We start from the raw sequence: 20,412 nt of genomic DNA, 5'->3' as shown, positions 1-20,412 counted from the left end.
TAAAATTCTGTGTTCCTGACAAAGTTTAAAAGCTCATTTTTAAAAATAGGTCAAGCGTCTCATCTCCATGTAACAGTGACAGAAGCAAGTATTAAACTGGTTGATTTAAAAAGAAAGGGATTATCAGAACACTTATTTGCACACAGTTTTGCAGAAAAAGATCACCTCAAATGAAATTCAACAGAGCCATATTACGTTGAGTAGAATACACAAATAAACCTGATAAACAACACAGACAACTGGAAAATAAGCTATGAAGTTTCCAAAAAAAGCAATCAAAGAGGAAGCCGCATATTTAAAAAGTTAAAACCTGCAAAACTGAAATTCTTGCTCACCAAAAACTATCTAGTTTACACGAAAATAAAAACGTTACATGGTGCATGCGACGTTCATTGGTAACTTCATTTTAAGATATACAACATCCTGACTGAGAGATCAGCTGACTTACTCAACTCTCATGTACTGCAGAAGGTAAAACAAATATGAGCTAGCTTTCAGGTTAGGGCTGGAGATGAATTTCAAAATATGGAACCGCTGAATTGATTTGCACAGTAAAAATCACATTCCAGTGCCCTTTAATAATGATGGAATCTGGAAGAGATTATCTGACTTTCCTTGAGCACACCATGCCCAAATATCCATGGACAACATTTTCATAAGTGCAAAGATACAGGGATTTAGCTTTCAAGACAGCCACCGAGACGGCCTCAAAATTAACCATTTTGAAGGTGTTATTCTATTGCCTTGCACTTTGTGTAACCACAGCCTGGACACATTCTGTATTACTGTATCAATTAGACATGGGTGCGTTAACAGTGCTGCATTAGACATGAGTGACATAGTTCCATCAATCTAAGTCCTTGTGCTTAGATCCCATTTTTTCCATTATGCTCCAACGTTGGGATGCTTAAATATTATCATTCTAACCACAAACGGACAGAGGTCTCAAAGCGTATGTTTCAATCATTCATACTCCTGCTACATTTTGGTATGACTCATCAGCTGCCATGTATCGTGGCTATACTTGGGGAATGTTTTGTTAATTTTACACGACTTTTCTTCTACTGAAGAAAATAAAACTCATTCTAAAGTTATTTGATTGTCCGAAACTGTACTGGCCATTAAAAAAAGGAATGATTTATTTCTGCTGGAACGGAAGTTCCCAAATAGAAAAACTGAAACTGGAAACAGTAGCTGAGAATTATCTGATTAGGAGACCTATCGATCTCCTGAATCAAGTTTTGAGAAAGAGAACATGGGCAGAGTCCATGCTTTTTTTTCAGATATTACAATTCAAATCTTTCAATTACATTAGTGTGTGTATTCATTCTTACTCTCATGTTAATACAAAGGCATGTTGGGGTAGTTAACCTGCTGCCGTAATTCGTAATTCGTAATTCGTAATTCGTAAATGTCGTCATTCTGCCAGCCAACAAAGACTTTCATTTAAATGGCACCCACAAAATAGCACTGCAGTGTGCCCCTCTAGGGACTCCATCTTTGGAAAACGCACGGTGTCCTCTTTTCAATGTACATTGTGAAAAAAGCACTTCACAACCTCACCCAAACGACAGCTTAGAGATTCAACACTCCAGAACTGGAAGTTCAGATCTCCAGATCCAGAAGATCAGACCAGTGGACACTCCTCTCCTCCCTCCCCAAATTCTTCCAGGAAAAAACCCAAACGAAACACGTCATGTCTGAGATACATCAGTCTGGAGGATATGCATGTACCACAGAACTCATTAACATCTCTACGATATTCTTCAATAGTTGCACTGCTCCGTTTCAGCAATAACATTTCTGGAAGGTATTTATACTCTGTTAAACTTCGATCCCCTGAGCAATGCATTGAAGGTAATCACCGGTACATCTGTTTCTGTCATATTTAAATTCATAGCCTAATTCAATTGCAAATAATTAGCTATTTATCACCATGAATTTCACATTACAAAATTAGAAAGGGCCAACACGATCCTAACCATTTAACAAAAGATACAGGCCTCAAAAGCAGGAAAGGGGAGAAAACCAAAACAAACCCTCGCAATCAATCCCCCAGTAAATCAAACACAATCAGTTCTGCTTGCCCATCATACCCCTGCACAACCAAAATCCCTTTGTTTTTTTCACAGACTTACAGAATATATTGCCATACATATCAGTTAAGTCCATCTTTCATTTTTATAGCGTGAAGAGAATTATTTAGTCAAAATAACATGAGTACACAGCTCTTGTAATACTGTTGTGACCTCTCTTTCTAACACCTACTTCAGAACATTACTATAACTCAAGAACTTTTTTCACTTGCAAGGACATCTTAATTATCCCACCCATGACATGAATGTTTTTGGAAGATAAAGTCTGTAATTAACTTGTTGCCAAACAATATGTTTACCGTCCCTGAAGGTCAGTTCTCCTATAAAGACATAAGGACACTTAACTTTGGGAGATGTGTATTGTAACTGCCGTCAAACATTAACCAAGTGGTCATCCATTATCCATAGTAGCAGCAATGCAGAGCGTGAAGATATTCCAGGCGCCATAAAATGGCTGCGTTAAAATAAACCTCTACTGAGGCTTGCAACAAATAAGTACAACTAGAGAGACAGTGCTTCACCGATTGTAACAGGATTATGTTAGAAATTCCACTTAATCTCAGTAGTCAGTCGGTAGTGGGAGAATTTGCTCAAGACAATCAAACAGGATTGCTTCTGTACTACAGAAATCTGTCTTTGCTGATTGCTCTTGACAGGACAAATTAAATTTTGAAACTGTTTTTAAAGATTTTACCAAAACAACTGTAAGGGCTCCTTGCCTGGTTTCATTCTGAATTTACCCTAGAAATTAGCACACACCAGTTTGACTAAGAGATCTGTGATGTGCAAAGGGCAGTGGGAGGGTGAGGGAGGTATGGGTGTAACAAGAGGTTTCATTAGCCCTGCAAAGCCATGAAGGGCAGCTTAGCACTCCTGGCACAATTCCTATACCCAAGGAGCTCCCTCTTCCAGGCAAATGAGAAGGCAACCATGTTTGATTAAAGATCTCCTACAACAGGTCGATTAGTTGTATACATGAGCTAGGAGAGGTACAAAGAGAAGAAAAGGTCAAGCAATGGAATAAAAAAAGGAAAATTATAATAAAGAAATATATGTAAAGTACTTCTGTGCTGTTGTGCCCAGTGTTACTCAGCCTCTGACTCACATCCTCATCATTATTCTGTATTTCACCAGGAAACCTAACAGACACTTGGCCCTCACTTTGCCTTACACTCTGCTTGCAGTCAGAGACAGATGGAAGGAATGGAGGGCAAAGAAAAGCAGCGAAGAAAATCAAGGAGGAATAAAATAAGCTTCGTCCAACAAGACACGCTCTTCTCATCCTAAGCTCACAGCACACACTCTTTCACGTAGAGGAACAGGTAACAACTGAGAACGTGTGTTTCCCTCAAACTGTTGGACAATATGGGAACTACTTGTGAAGAACTGGCATATGGAAGAACCTAAACATGGCAAACAGGCAAGAGTGAAAAAAGTAAACAGGAAAAAGAAATTCAAATGAGAAAAAAGGAAAAATGGAAATGATGAATATTCAAATACGGGAGAGAAAGATTCAACTACAGAAGGGCAAATATTAAGGATTTAGAAAGGGAAAGAAATGAGAAATTAGGAATGCCAGTATCACTGAACATCAGAACCGAAGGATGAAGTGGAGCCTGGAGACGTTCACGTACAGGTGCGGCCATTAGCACTGCAGTGAGGTAGTAAGCAAAAAAGTTCTTTTGGCACACTGCGGGCCATTAAAGAAGATACTTTGTACCTTTCATGCAAAAGTAGTTGATTCACAGTCTCTGTTATTTGAAAAACTCATGTATGTCAGCACTTTAGATACTGGAATAGCTTGTTCGTGTTGAAACATGGACTATTTGCTGTTTTTCCGTTGAGGATAGATTAGATTTCAAATTCCCCCACTTGGTTACCAAAAGCATTTCCATCAGCTGGAAACACTTTTCAATCCATCTTGCCAACTTTTGACCTATGCTAGTTTCTTTTGGAAGGTGAAACCAGTCAGGATCAGGCATGGATAAGCAATTCTCCACTGAGAGCATGTCAAATAGACACACAGCCTTCCCCGAGCCAGAATGCAGCAAATGTGTATTTCTTGAGAACGGACACTTACTCAGAGCGGTTCATATGGAAGCAAATAACAAGAACCTATGTCACTCTGCAATTTCTCTTGTAGATGAGCGTGGGCATCACATGTGCTATTCATTTTCTGAAATAATACTGGAGAGTGCTGTTTATACACTGCCTATAGACCATCTAATTTAAAGAATGTAGTATATTACAGCAATTGAAAAAGGCATTTGTTTCTGCAGCACAAAACGAAGGGTCTGATTAGTAGACAAAATAATTGACATACTGTTACTCTATACACATTTGCCTGAATACTATGGTATAATAAGCCATTATATGATAAGAGAAGACTTCAGCTAATCTCAGCCCAGAAACATTCAGTCTTACTCCTTCACGACTGTCAGTGATCGCCCTTGTCAGCCAGCTGCAAGTTGATTTTTGACGGAGCTCTCCCCTTTGTATGTGAAATGGAAGACAAAGATCTGTTGCTGCGGCTGGCTGGCAGCTCATGGCACCTGATACCACAGCAGTATTATCTTTACAATACTGCAGAGGGAAGTATACCCAAGTCCTTCCTCGCCTTCTTCCCACCATTCCCTTTCACCAACCATCCACAGTTCTTATTTTTTTTTAAAACAGGTCATCCCAAGTCCAGCTCTGATGTCTCTTTAATTTCCCTCATGATCTGCTGACTTACTTGTAGTTTGCAGGAACAAAAGCTTCCTGCAGGCTGATTGCACCCAGCAGAGAATACAGATGCCTTGTTGCAGCAGGAGGAAGAAATCAGAGCTGAAGTCATTATCCCCTTCACCACCACCACCACTCGCCATCCTCTGTGTAAACTCTTTTGACAGCATTCCCCCCTTCTTCTACAGTGTCAAGTAAAATGAAAAGGTTAAACTTGAAGGCTTGTACATGGCCTTTGGGTTGGATAGCCATTTTTTAAAGAAAGCCCTACATACAGCAAAATATTTTTAAAATCACAGAAACATTAAGGTTCAAGGACTAAATTTGCTACCTTAGCTGAATTACATGCAAAGCCTAATACTGCTCCCCAGCGAAATACTTAATACATGCTTCCCAAACTGACTATTGGAAGCCAACTTCAGAACCAAAATCTTGTGCCAGTATCCCACAACACGTCGCAGGTGCAAATCCCCACGCTTTGGAACACCGTACTCCTTTATGTTGTTCTTCATACAAAAATAGAGGGATACTAAAACTGGAACACGTAAGTATTCTTAACTTCAACCTGGTCAGGATTTCCCTTTTCATTTTCTATATTTAGCATCTCCCTGCTCAATCCTCTTTCCCTCTTTCACATACCCACATTTCCTTTTCTTGCTCTAATGGAGGATATTTGGACAATCAAGCAGACAGTAAGAAGTACAGACATAGTGCTGTGAAACCTTCTAACTAAAAAGCTTGCTGTGAATCAGACTCACTGGGACCACAGGCTACTACTCAATTTTACTCACAGCAAGAGCCACAGGTAAAGCTTCACATGAAAAAGAAAAAAAGAGCGTTACTAAATAGTCAGCTCCCGGTGCTACGTGCCAGCAAACGTCCACTGGATGATGGATTGCCCTGCAGACTCCCTCCGCATGCAGTCACCCATGGCTCACCAGCGGTTTGCTACCCCAGGCTGTAGCCTACTGAATGGAGCAACTTTCAGAATAGTTTAGAAGTCTTTGCAAAACATCAGCTTTTAGGCTTTCAGTCTTTTACAGGTAATTCAGAGGTATAGGGTCAAAATATATGAGCCTTGGTTTTGCATTAACACCATAAATGATCAAAACAACTCGTTAGCTATGATTCATCTGTTTGTCTAGAAACAAGTAAATGTCAGTACTGTCAGGAAAGGGAAAAGTTTATGATTAAGCTCCAGCTGTATTCATTCCTCATAATATCTGCTTGAAGATAGCACTCAAAAGCATTTTTAAAAGATTCAGCACTTGATTTTCCATCCACCTCATTGAGACAGTATTGCAGAGAATTCATACAAAAGAACATCTATGTTGAAACACATAGCTTTACATTCAATATTGTTATATGAAACCATTTTTCAATTAGCTTAACTTTAAGGCAGAAAAATAATTCAACAGAAAATGACAGGATGACTGGAATAAACATAGAAAGAAATTGTGTTTAAACACATGTAGACCTCAAGTCAGCGATCCTCTAAAACTCAACGGAAAGCTCATGTGCAGTTCTCTGTTGTCTTAACCGACTGTTTCAAACACTGACAGTCTGAACATTTCTGCTGCATGAATTTTTGATCTCCCCTTAAAGAGAAACAAGGCAACCACCAGTTTTCCAGCATGTACAGCGTAACTCAGCAATTCATACCATGATCTCGCTGATAAAACCTCCGAATATGTCCTCCCCATCAGTGGAGATCACTGAGGGAACCCCAAACTGAGAGTCATTTCAGGATGCTTGATTTACAGTATGTTCATCTGTATTCGTTCAGGTCATAGCATGGATAAAGTAGTGAACCAGGTGGAGCACAGAGCAGAGAAACCACCCTCCTGCCTCATGAGAAAAGGCTCTCAAATGAGGAAGGAGCCGTTACACTAATGCAATCTAAGTTAATAACAACAATAATAAAATATTATACCTTTGGGTATTTTGAACATGGAACTAAGTCATTTATTTAATGTATCACGTAACAGCTCTAGAAACAATAGGCACAGGCGCTTTATTTATTTTTTTGATGTAAGAATGAGTTTTGCATGTAGATACCTAGTGTCTTGTCATGTCATGACTGCAGAACAACAGCAGATACTTATCAGCTCAGCCTTAATTAATTTACTCCCAAATGAATACCGCATTTAGAAGGAAAGAAATTGTAATTTTATCCTGGAAGACCACTTCAGACAAATGGGACAAACTGTTACCTTATCTGATTTGTATCTATTCTCTAATCATGCAGAGACTTACTAGAAAGGAATTTAAAATAATTCTAAAAATACCCAGCTGCTATTGCCCATAAATATTGCATCTTCCTCTCTGAATAAAATCCATCTGAGGGAAACAACTAAGTTGCTTAAGGCTTGTTTTTCTTACATCTCACACGGACATGCCTCAAACACTCGTTTCACTGTTCCATCAAATTTTAAACCACCTATGTGGAAATATCTACAAGTTCAACAACGTTCCGCTGCTTGTGTTCTGCTATTTTGGTGTTTTAATTATGTTACTTCACACAGCAGAACAAAGTTTGACATTAGTGCTGAATCTCATAAATCGTCACTTTAACGAAATGCATTCCCTTGAGGAGAGATAATACAGGCCATATGAAAGTCCCCACTTTAGCTTAAAACCTTCTCAAACAATCCTAATTGTTTTCAGAAAGTGGAGGGCAGGATTGTGCTCTGTCTGAGGCACAGAAGAAGTGACTGAGTTATATTTATAAACTAGCTCATTTTTGTTTGTGTTTTAATTGTGGTGGAGGTTTAAAAAAAATAATGAGGAGTTAAAAATAAAAAATAAAATGAAACACGAATTCAACACTAATTCAATAGTACAGACTGGAACAAAAGCATGGTAACATCGTGCTGGAGATGTACAGTTAACATTGTGCTAGAGATGTACAGTCCTTATCATTTTTCTTCATCTCTTCAAAACATTTTACTGAGGAAATGGCCAATGCTATAATACAAAGACCAGTGTACAGCACATAAACATCAAAAAAATAGTTTCACAATAATATCCAGTGATTCAGCATGTCAGAAGCTTACACAGACTTTACAAATGCCAATGGTTATCATGTTGCAATAAATTCCACTAAACTAATTTCTTAGAATGCTAATTGTTGCTTTTATAACGGCAAAATCAAGACACCATAGGTATCACTCTCTAAAGGGAACCAGCAATCTGGTCTAATTGTTAATTGACTAATGAAAGTTAATTTTTAAGTCGGGGCAGCGGAAATTTTGCACTTGCACAACATAATTTCTACAGTAACACGGGCTTACGCTTTGAATCCGACAGGGATGCACACGGACACAGACTGATATCAAACGCTATTCTAGCAACAGGCACACGTAGTCATCTGCAAAGGTTCAGATGCTTCTCACAACAACGTCTTCTTAAGAGAGCTGCAAAGAGAAGGAAGCAGTCGCGTGCAATTCTTTAAAGAAATCTGTCCAACTCTTCCCATTGCTCTTGCCTGTTCCTTCAACTTGTGTATCAAGACCACTCCAAGGATGAGCTTGTCCCCTGTCAGCTGAAGAGTGGCCATAGCAATGGATGCTCAGTTTTTTAAACATATTCCCATGCATTATCTCAACACTCTGCATTCTCTCTTCTGTATTTTCAGCCTATTTACAAAGGGAAGACTTGTCTATTGCCAGCCTCTCTACTTTCCCCCCAATGCACTGTGAAAAGGATTTTTGCATGCTAAGAATCAGCACAGCAAAATGCAGATCTTTGTGCTTCTCCAAAGGCTGTCTCTGGGCGGCACGACGCACCGGTGCCCTTGGTTTCACCTCGACCAACTGGTTTTAGGGTACAGAACCACTCAGAAGGGGAGGAGGTGGACAGGAATGAAGGCAGGTAGAGCCTACTAATTTTTGTCTAGAAAAAAGAAAGCCTGCAGTCCAATTGCTATAGACAAGTGGCCCACGAATCCTCCCTTGCTCTGCCCCAGGAGACGCTCTTCAAAGAACTGGCATATATGTGCTGACCTAGGGGTAATGAAGACACTTCTTGAACACCGGCCCGTGTCACAGGTTTAAGTAGCCTGTGCAGTCCTGAGCTGCCCTTACCTCACCTGGGTGAATATAACTCACACTAAATTAATTTTCTCAGAGAGAGAAAAGAGAGAATCAATATTTATTCCAGGATCAAAATGCTCTTCGCTTAAAGAACTCAGCAGTCAAGAAAAATGAGGAGCAATCATTTTGTTCCCATGACAAACAAAAGCTTCCTTGCCAGTAGACACTGTATATTGACAATAACCTGTAAGCATTGTAGCACGCATAGTAATAAGATGGCATTTTGCTGCAGTGCATTTCTATCTTGTAGACACTATTTTTTGGTCCTAAACAGGAATTTTGAAGAATCAAAATATTGTATTTTCCATTAAATAGCAACATTAAAATAGTTAAAATTAACAAACACTTAATCCCGTCCCCCCCCGCCCCCAGAACATCAGCTTTATTTAACATGTCCTAAATTAAATGCTGAGGCCATAAATAATGACTAAGAAATCATCAACCGATTCAAAAAGCAAGGAACGGGAAGTTCGGGTTTTTTTGGAAACTATTATTTTATTTTATTGCAATTAATTTGGTAGTGCACCAAGCTACCACCAAAAATGTCACACCAAATTAACTTTCTTTTTATTAACTATGGCAGGTTGAATAATTAAAAAACTGAAGGTGTCTTGGTAATGAGACTTAACTCAAGGACAGTAATTTACAATGACACAGGTTCCTCCTTTCTGTATTACCTCACATACTTAGTAAGAAATCCTGAGGGGTCAAATTCTTATGTCATCTAGAAATGATTTTGATCACTCTCTCTCTGAACTGTATTCATTTTGCTTCTAATACAACTTCCAGTTTTCACCCTGTCACATCAACTTGGCATTTAGTGGCTTGATTCTGTTTCAAAAGATGTCATAAACCATGCTTGTCATCACCTGCTGCATTACATAGACCTCAGCGGTAACTCTGTCCCAGGCCAAATAAAACCAGCTTTTGTTAGCCACCCACTATTTGCCACATGTATGAACAGTTCTGGACATGCAGTTTATGAAATGGCACAAGCTGGTATTTAGTCAATCAAAACCGTTCACATGAACACCAACTCTCCATAGTTTTTGGCGTATTTCTGAATATTTTAAACACTTTTAACAGCAGTTTTTCTTCAAAGATACTGATCACATCTATTTATTTCCAATGCTCTTTAAGCAAACCAAATCAAATCCTGTATGTACCATGTATTCACCATGACACAGTATGTTTCTTCTCTTTTGGGTTTTGCGGTTATTTCTGATTGCTATTTTATCTCATTTTTCAGAAAAACAGCACCCGCAGAGTGGTCAGTGAAAATAAACAGCAACAGTGACGCAATAACTTCCTCTTCAACAAGGATGAGACTGAGTGTAGGCTCACTCTATCCGGTAAGTACAAAGTAATGCCCAGTCCTGAAGGTGATGATCTGATGTTGTAATACTGGACATTACAAAATGGATATTAATACAGATTGAGAAGACAGTGAAAACAAAAATAAAATGCAATCAGAAGTGCTATTTTATTTTATTTTTACATGGGTTTTATTGAGGCTCAGGAAAACCCCTGAGCTGAAAATAGGTGGAGATTAAGAGAATACTTTAGGGAAGCATAATCTATGCCTGCTGTGTTCCCTCTCTTCCCTTCGCACTCAGTTATGGTCATTAGGGGACTTGTTGCTTTTTTTTTTTCTTTTTCTTTTCACACCATTCTAGAAACACAGCAATAGCTGCCTTCATGCATGGAGAGGATGGCGTAAGCTCCTAGTGCATTTCCCAGTCCCCAAACTCATTTAATATAAAATCCTCAAGTAGAGGACATAACAGATATTAAACTGATAAAAACATACGCTGCACTTGATCTTTGCCAAAAGGTCAAGAAGCAAACGCGAGTCAGCAGACGGAACACACTGAGACCAAATCACCGTACGATTTTAACACCGCAGTAGCAACAATTATGTAGCTTTATCACTCAGATTTATTTCAAGAAGCTGCAGACAGACTACACACCCCAAATAACTCACTCCAGGATTTCAGTGAGCTCATGATTTTGCACACAGGGTGCTGTTGCAGGACAGGAACTTGGGAAAGCTAACGATGCCATGTCCAGCCTCCCACAATATTCCAGTCTTGGTCTGATGATTTCCTCTATGGTAAACTAAATAAAAAGAAAAAACATCCAATAACCTTCCCTCTAACCTCCTGCTGCCCCGCTGTCCCCTGCCCCAAACACTTAAGCAATCTTCTGGTTTCAGAATCGTTACAGGGTTCTTTCAGAACCTTCTCCCCATGGATTAGAGAGCAACACGTCTCCCCTACAGGAAGTATTTCACAAAATTCTAAAAAGTTGAGGGAATTTTTAATAAATAACATACTCAGGACAGAACTACATACTGCAGTGCATTTTCTTAATGCTTGCTGCATCCTACACGCTAATTCAAAGACTACATCTCAGTCTTGCCAAAGCATAATTTTTAATTACTCTGTATCAAACTCCACAATAAATTAGCACAGAAAATGTCCACACGCAAAGAACACTAAGACAATACTGCTAAAGCTTCAAAAAATCATCCTTGTGCGTGGAAACTAAAAATGTCTTTGGAAGTTAATGAGTAATAACAAAAGACGTTTGAGTAACTTGGAACAAGACAACAATTCCTTAAAAATTATTTTCATTTTCAAGAACACTTTGTAAACAAGCTTGGAAACCTTTTCATTTTTCATTATCTTTTCAATCACTCATTATAATCACTAATTATTTATAAGAATAGAACAGTAGGTCAGAAGTAAAAGGAAATGTATTGTCACAGCAGAAATACCCAGCTAATACACTGATGTTGGTGTTCCAAGCGGCGCAAGAGAGCCAGCCAACTATAAGGTAATTGTTTTACTTTCAATACAGAGTAGTCAGTCAATCAGTATCAGCAAATCTTCTGGATTTTAATGAGTTAAATATTTTAATAGCATAGCTTTGTTCTGTAGTTTAATCACCTTCCCCTAAGGCTCTGAACAACATTTAAGCATGTGCTTAATTTGCTATTGAAGTCAACAGAACTTCCAGTGAATACTGGAAGTTAAACATGGGCTTAATGAGATTTACTGAATCAGAATGCGTAAAAACCGATGTGAGCAGAATCAAAGCCCAGAGGCATTAGTCAAGTCCACCCTCAGCTTCCCTAAGATACAGGGCCTCCAAAACGAGAATGAAAATTTTATAATTATTGTGGCATGTCTACTGTACATCTGTATTTCTGAAATACTTATATAGCAAAACACATACCAGACTTTATAGGTCTTAAAGTAGGAGAAAGAAAAAAATCTCGAATTCACCCTAAAATACTAACTGGAAGATTTTGTGGAATATCGTTTGGTATCAGTAGTTCAAGCAACGCCCTTTGACATGAGGCAACTGTTGATTTGTCTCACGTTTCCTCCAGAAAGAAAACATAGTACAATTAAAATGTTTTGATTGGGGGCAGGAGGGAATGGAGGAATGGAGTTAACATACATATTTTAGCTATCTGTTCCTCTGTGAAAAAGAAGGAAGGTAATCCAATATTAGTATCTCACTTCCGCAATCATTCAGGCAAACTGTCTAATCCTCTCAAACCTGCATGTGAACATCTGCATTATACCAGATGATACTCATTCTCAGATTAAATTAAATTAAATTATCTGCCTGCCTTTAAGCCCCCTCTTTTATTACCAAAGACTACCGTTTCTTCCTAGTGTGGAGGAGTTTAGTTTAACAAATAACAACTCGATGATCTTTGAATGCAGCATATAAAGTGTAAAACTCTTCTTTAGTGACATTTAAATGGCTTAAATGAACACTTAATTGAATGGCAACTAATAAATATTTTCCTTGACATTAAATATTAAAAAAAGGATTTGACTCCTAAAATAAAATGTCAGAGTTAAATAAAATGTTCTTTCTTCCAAGAAAAACTAACAGTGTACTGGAGAAATGTTTAGCAATTTTTCTTAACAATATACTCTCACTAATCCTCTCTCTAATATGCTGTTCAAATCAGCAAATCTGTTAAAGACAAAATTTTGGAAATTTAAATTTTAAACGTAACAATTGTTATTTCAATATGGTCGTCATTAGCATGGAAGGAGTTAATCTTCCCTACTCTTTTTAAAAGTAAAAAAATCTCAGAACAGCTGTCACTCAGGTGATGAATACAAGCTGCCAGCCTTTTAAATAGCAGGTACAGCATTGGAGCTCTGAATTAATTAGCATTCAGAAAGCCTAAACACCGCTTGATAACTCCACAAGATAATTTTTGTCCCTTCCTGCAAATTAATATTGCTATTAAGATGAGCAAGGACACAATGCAGATCGTAACTGTACCCATTAAACAAAGTTTCACAAATAACAAATTAGAGGTTCTAGCCAAGAATGCATCAAGTCAAATAAAGCATTGCTGCAAATAACGTAGAGGAATTCATCTTCACTTTTTGACGGCATTCACAAAACACATACAATATGAATCCCTGTGTAAATGCATGAAATGTTTTCTGTGTATGAGCACAGGCTTCTCAAAAGTTCAAGTTTCTAAATGTTTAAATAGCGGCTTTGTCTCAAAAGCATTCGGGCTACTTCCATACAAGAGCCCCTTTTAATGTACGCATGTACACTGAAATGACAAGTTAGCAAGGCCTCGGAAATTATACTTATAACGGCCCAAAAACCAAGGCCTCCACCAAATGCTGTTTCAGCACTGCATCAAAGTCTAAACAACCTGGTGTGAAAAACCTTCCTCCTATATATATCATTTCATCTAAATGATGAACATATTTTAAAAAGCACAAAAATGATTGATGTCAGAATTTAATGATGTTTAATAAGTGGCCATCTGTCAGCAGTCAAGGAGTAAAAAAGCAGCACATTATTATTTCCCAAAAGATTAGAAATATTGATGCTAATTAAAAGGCACATTATCATTATTTCAAAGCAATGCCTAAACACTAATCGGACTTCAAGTCCAGTGAAGGGGAAGGGGGCGACCTTTCGATACACGTGTTCCCCAAATGGGTCGTTTGAGTTGGTAATCTCCAAACTGGTGTTACGACAGCGTACAGATCGGAACTTGGCAAGTAGCAGGGAACTCCTGACTGGGTGGGTAAGGAATTAAACCCTGACCCAACGCACAAAAAGATCATTTATTTTTAACTCAAGTCTTTAGACGAAATCTTTGGTACGTTTTTACAAAGAATTGCAAAAGAAAAGAACTATGCTAAACATGGCATTTCACCATTGTCGTGGTTTAACCCCAGCCAGCAACTAAGCACCACGCAGCCGCTCGCTCACTCCCCGCCAGTGGGATGGGGGAGAGAATCAGAAGGGTAAAAGGGAGAAAACTCGTGGGTTGAGATAAGAACAGTTTAATAATTGAAGTAAAATAAATTAGAACAGTTTAATAGGCAAAGCAAAAACCGTGCACGCAAACAAAGCAAAACAAGGAATTCATTCGCTACTTCCCACGGGCAGGCGGGTGTTCAGCCATCTCCAGGAAAGCAGGGCTCCATCACGCGTAATGGTTACTTGGGAAGACAAACGCCATCACACCCAATGTCCCTCCCTTCCTTCTTCTTCCCCCAGTTTATATATTGAGCTTGACGTCATATGGTATGGAACAGCCCTTGGGCCAGTCTGGGTCAGCACCCCACTCCCCCCCCCCGGCTGTGCCCCCTCCCAGCTTCTTGTGCACCCGGCAGAGCAGGGGAAGCTGAGAAGTCCTTGACCGGTGTGAGCGCCACTTAGCACCTATTCAGCAACAGCTTAGCACTACTTTGCAAGAACCAAAGCATGAGTGTATCATCCACATCGTTCTCATCCTAAACCCAAAACACAGCCCCATACCGGCTACCAAGACGAAAATTAACTCTATCCCAGCTGAAACCAGGACAACCATTTTTCCAATTTTCCATCCAGAGCATTTCAAAACAAAATAAAAGTTGGCATCAGGGTGCCCAGACAAATGATTAATTGCACCATACTAAACTGTAATGCACTAGGCATTTTTAGCCGAGAAATGGATTGATGTCAGATGCGCATAAGGGACTTGCATGGCTAGTTATGACTGAAACCTACACACAGAGGAACAAAACCCATGAGCGTGGTGTCTCTGTGGCATTTTTGACTATTTGGGCCTTTAAGAACTCCCTTCTGGGGTTCAGGGCTGCTTCGGCTCCTCATGCCGAGTGCTATGGAGGAAGAAGATACGTAAAGGTAGGTGGTTCAGGCTGCTGCTCATGTTTGCCTGGAGCTCTGCCTTCAACATTAATAGTCAGTTTATTACCTTTTAAAATGTGGTATTTATTGACATTTTCATAATTCATCTCGATCAGAACCTCTTTTAAGCAAACAGACCTCTACTAACCTCAAAATCCATGCTTCATGTTTGAACAGAAGCAGCCAGCAGCCCGTAACATGCTTTTTGTCTTAGTATGCAAAAAGCTGACAAGACTCTTGGCATTTATTGCTTGCAGAGAGGCAAAGTTATAGGCCACTGGCAAATGTTTCCTTGCCCTTGGGATACAAGAGATGTTTAAGCAAGATATGACTGGTCCCACCTCCCACATTGTGGAAACTACACGTACAAGTCCCAGATATAGCAATGCTTACTCTATGAGTCTCGCTCATCGGTTTACCAACTTTACGAGGCCAGTCGAACAGTTTTGTGGTGCCAGAGGAAAGGGGCGGGGGAGCGGTGCAGAATACTCCAGCGCTGAAGATAAGCGAAGCACAAACACAAAGTAAACGGCATACTGGGAACAGCTGGAGAATACGGGGATGGGAGAATCACGTTGAAAGTATGGAAAAACGGGAAACTGAAAGCGTCACAGCCGTTGCTGCAGAAAAGCACAGCTGCCCAGGCAATTGAGGCCCAGGGCCACGAGTACCCATACATAATTAAGACCAGTCATTTTTTCCATCGTATTTTTGACAGCAAACTTTTTCACCTGTAACTGCCACTATCAAATTACCATCTCCACAGTGCAAAGCCACCTCCAGTCTTCCTCCTCAGGTCAAGGAACCCATTCATCACCGTCGAGTGAAGCATATTTCTATTTTTACTTGTCATTTTCAAACCATCGCTTCACACAGGTGTGACCTCTGATCCCGATTTTCCTTCCAACACTCCCTTCCCATACTCTCACAGTCCTCCATTATCTCCTCCCTAAGAAATACTAAAAAAATTTAAGAACGATGTCCCTGGTTTTGATTACCCCATAACAATCTAACTCCTTGATCTTCACCATAAACACTTCAATCATTCTGGCATTTTCATTGACTCAAATTAAATGCAGAGCCAGTAATTATTTCACAATCCCCGTGCCCTTTCATACACAGGTCTTCTGCCTTACACAATGACAAAGTATTACCTCCCAGATCCTTGAACGGTTCAGATACTTCAGATACGCTTTGGATATGAATCTGACATGAGGGAACTCTTAAGTAAACCTTGTGAGGCTTACCCAGTACTAATTATTAGCAATTACAGTGCTTTTCTAATGTTGAGCTCCAATGCTCAAACACAACGCGAGCCATATAACCATGCAATTGTTCCACTGATTAACAGGTTCCTCAGGGTGATCACGAGCAGGAGGTACAAGATCCCCTGTATTTTGCAGCCTGCAAAATGTAAATTCAGCGGAGCTGATGCCAGAGGGGAAATTCACAGTACGGTGTACGTACGTTCGAGACAGGAGGTTTAGACAGACATACAGAAATGAAAAAATACCATCGGTATCCAGTTTTACTTATGTTATTTACTTCCATATTCACTACATTTGTTTTAAACTGTCACCGAATTCTTTATTCTTTGTGCTTCACAGATTTGCCTTCTGACTCTGTGCAACTGTTGTACATTGTATAGCTGTCAGAGCAGAAGTGGAATGCATTAAAAGCTGGGTAATTGTAAAGTTGGGGCATATGGCACTAAGGAGAATGTAGGAGTTAGTAGGAAGAAGGGGGTTTTGTTTTGATTTTTTCAAGAGTCCGGATATGACTAAAGCTTTTTCCGGTGGGCAAAGAAAATATCCCTTGTTTCTCTGTTTCCCCACAATTTGAAAAGTTGCTTTTTTTTGGGAAGGGGGGTGGGGGGAGAAGAAGAGAGGAAGGGAAGTTTTAACTCTAATTCTAATTTACATGAAAAATAATAAACCTTCCTTCTGGTTCTCTTCTTCTGTCCCAAGAAAATATGTTCTCAAACAGCATGCATTACATTGAGGTTTTTGCAAAAAAAAAGGCACAGAAATGAGCTAGCTGCTGTGTAAACATGTCAGACTTCATAGCTCACATGCACTGAACTGACCAGCACAGTTCACTCTTCTCAAAGGTATTGCTTCAAGCTGATTGCTGACTCCAGACAAGAACACAACTCTGGTCACAGTGAGTTTCTGAGTATTTTCTCTGCAGCTGCAGGGTATAGAGGGTTTTCTGTTTGTTTTGCTTTTTTTCCCCCTTTTTCATATGAAACCTCAGATTCTGAAGTACAGTTTGGCAGCACCAGACTGAATTCGCTGCCAGTTTCCTAGGGTACGGAATCTCTAATAACACAAAGCCCCGACTATCTTCTTGCCCAATAAATAATCAAAATTTTACACCACGATCTTCCTTAAAAATATGACTTCTTGTTTTTGTCTCTCAGTTGCAGCTAATCCTTTCTGTCAACGGGGTTTCATCCGTAACAAGTCAGCCTGTGACATGTTAGGTCCCAATGCATCTCTTAACAAATCCCCCACGCACGGCGCGCTTCACAGAGTGCACAGGTTGCAAAAAGGACCGCAGAGACAGAGCCTCTCTTCTCTAATGGGATCAGAAAGGCTGCGCTTTCACATGGAAGACGCTCATCAAAGGAGAGGACGGGAGAGACAGTGCGCTGTCAGGGAAGACCAGGCGTACGTATTGCATTTTAGGTGCATAAGCAGAACAGAGCATTCGTGATATTTGTACTCTTGAACGCCTCCTCTGTCGGGTTGAATTATTGGTCACGTGTTTATTGCTGTCATGCTGGAAAGCTGACCCAGGCGATGTTTGCTTCATACTCAGCAATTTTAAAGAGGTTTTTTCTAGGCTTTAAGGGCTAGCATTGTATAACTCGCTCTCTAGGACTGGTCCTTCCTTTTCTCTTCCCCTCTTCTGTCCCTGCTTCAATTTTACGCTTGTTCACTTTGCCCAACATATCAAAAGAAAGCGCACGAGGCGGTAAAAACTGGACAAACATTTTTGCCAGGAGTGAACTATCAGAGGCCTCCCTTGGTGTTGCAGAAGGAATAAGGAAATAAACTCTGTGAGAGCTATATGCTTTCCCCACTTACTTGTTTCTTTTTAAAACCTGCCTGCCCCTCCACCAACAGCAGCCTACGTGTACGGTGCGGTTGTGGCGGGGAGGAAGGTGACAGAGAGCAGTGCTCTCTCCCGCTTCCTGCGGCACCCTCGCCAAGCGCTCTTGCAAAATGCTGTCACACTGGGTGGCCGCTTTCTTCCACTTTTCTCAGGGAAACGGCTCCATTTTCATCTCATTAAGGAAACGAAAAGTGTGGCTAAATTTGCTATAGGGACCCTTGACAGCTGGGGGGGTCATTCTTTCCAGTTATCTGGGATTTTCAACCAGTTCCCACACGGCTCTCTGGGCTTCTCTGAAATCTTCTGTCGAGCCAGGAGTTTCAGTTCACTCAATGATCGAAAGTGCTGCAAACGCTGCTCTCAAGGGGTGCCAAACTGCTCATAACTGAGAGATTCCAATGGCCGTGTAATCAAAAATTACCAGTATTCCAGTTTCATCTTTTGAGATGTCCGAGAAAAAGGGTCTGCCTGTGGCTGAGTACAGACACCCCCACCCTCTAGCAGAGTGACACCAGGTAACTGAGGGTACTTTGAAAAGGAGACGCCTGTATATTCTGTTCTGGGATCGGTTAGACGGTGCAGCAGAACCGACACAGCTACACACAGTGACAACGCTAGCCCACATATTGCATCATTTTATATCTTACCAAACAGAAATTATAAAAAACATCTGTCTGTAGTAACTTTTCAAATAATTCTATGATTTACATTATGTTCTAGCTATTTAATGTTACAATCAGTTGAGATACCCGAAGTCCACGCTATAAAAATTCACCGTGGGCTTTCTGCTGAAATGCTCCTGAGGTTGCAAAACCTCCACAGGACATTTACACTTAAGTAAATACCGTTGCAGACACTTTAGAAAAATTCTTACACACAAGCCTCTTAGTATTGTTTCCTATATACAAAAAAATCCCAAATGAACCAGAAGCATTCATTAGTAATGTGCATTAACAGGCAGAAATTTCTTCACATGGACCCTATAAACCTTCAAACACTTGCAAGACAAATACTTTGCTTTTGTGTAACAAGTAATTACAAAATTTTCGTTTTGATGAAACACTTGGACCTAATTTTCATTATGAGTGTATCAATACTTGTACCAAGCACAGATGGGAAGAAGTACGAATTTATTTTATGCTCCCTTTCATATGTTCCCAGCAATATAAATTTAGATTTATTGTATTATTGCTAACTAAACTTGAGATCCATTCATCTGGGGAAAACATGCGAGGAACACCCAGATTCCTGAATGGATGTTACTTGTTTGGGTAAAAGGAACTAGGCCGCAGGCACTTCACACACCTTGTAATTAGGTGAGATCCTGAGGACTTAAAAAAAGAAGAAAAAGAAAAAAAAGGGGCACCTGAACAGATTTTCCCATCTGCTTTCAGAATGGCTGGTCAATCAGCTGTCAGCTACACAACTCAAAACAAACAAAAAAAAAGTTAACTGACATTATTTAGTAACCGTTCAAAAAGAGCACAACAGTAGCAAAATGACACAACTCTTCCTCTTGTCCAAGCAGAGAAGCCAGCATATGCTATTATTTCAGGGGGACCCCTGTCTCTTGGAACAGTAGCCCTGCTTCACCTGATAAATTGGGTTTATGTGCTTATATCCAGTAACTTCAGCTGAATGCAGACACCTGTTTAACTTCTTCTTTTTTTTTTTTAACTGAATATGAAAGTAAAAAGACCTACTTGAAGACATCTTACAAGTGAATCAGATCTCCTGGAAGAAGATAATACTACAAAGGATAAACAGAAAAATTGCACAAATTCCTTGTAACGGCCAAAGACTTTGGCTTCTCAAGGCATCTGGTGATCTAAACAAGTCCACTGGGACCACATGGCATGTAAACAAATTTGTTTAAATGTCAATCAACAAGATCTTTCCATTCAAACCCAGGTCAGCTGCACTGGCAGCTGTTAAAAGCAGTGACACTCCTGTCTTACACCGAGGCTAAGGAGTGGGTGGAAGCACCGTTCTACTGTGAAAACATCTCCCTAAAACCTGTCACTTTTCAAAATGTATACAAACGCAGATTACACGACAATTCCTGGGGACAACCTCCCCAGTTCCTTCCTCCACCCTCTTCTCATTCAAAATGTTGGAACTTAAACCCCCAAACCATTCACTCTAAACAGCAACCACTGCAATTTTCATACACCACT

At 39.9% G+C, this 20,412-nt stretch overlaps 1 protein-coding gene and 1 non-coding gene across 4 annotated transcripts in view; both read right to left on the bottom strand.

The window, feature by feature from the left end:
• The window catches only part of MACROD2 (mono-ADP ribosylhydrolase 2), an 893,688-nt gene that overhangs the window by 477,873 nt on the left and 395,403 nt on the right, over positions 1–20,412 (bottom strand). The gene's annotated exons all lie outside the window — the stretch shown is intronic.
• Positions 10,579–10,761, bottom strand: LOC148053090 (U2 spliceosomal RNA). Its single transcript, XR_015709035.1, has one exon. It is a non-coding gene; the product is annotated as a U2 spliceosomal RNA (small nuclear RNA).

The sequence above is a fragment of the Nipponia nippon genome, unplaced genomic scaffold (genome assembly GCF_047370975.1).
Source record: "Nipponia nippon isolate SJK-2023a ecotype South Korea unplaced genomic scaffold, ASM4737097v1 scaffold_4, whole genome shotgun sequence".
Taxonomy (NCBI): Eukaryota; Metazoa; Chordata; class Aves; order Pelecaniformes; family Threskiornithidae; genus Nipponia; species Nipponia nippon.
Note: the sequence above shows the minus strand (reverse complement) of the source record. Positions and strands in the feature narration are given on the sequence as shown.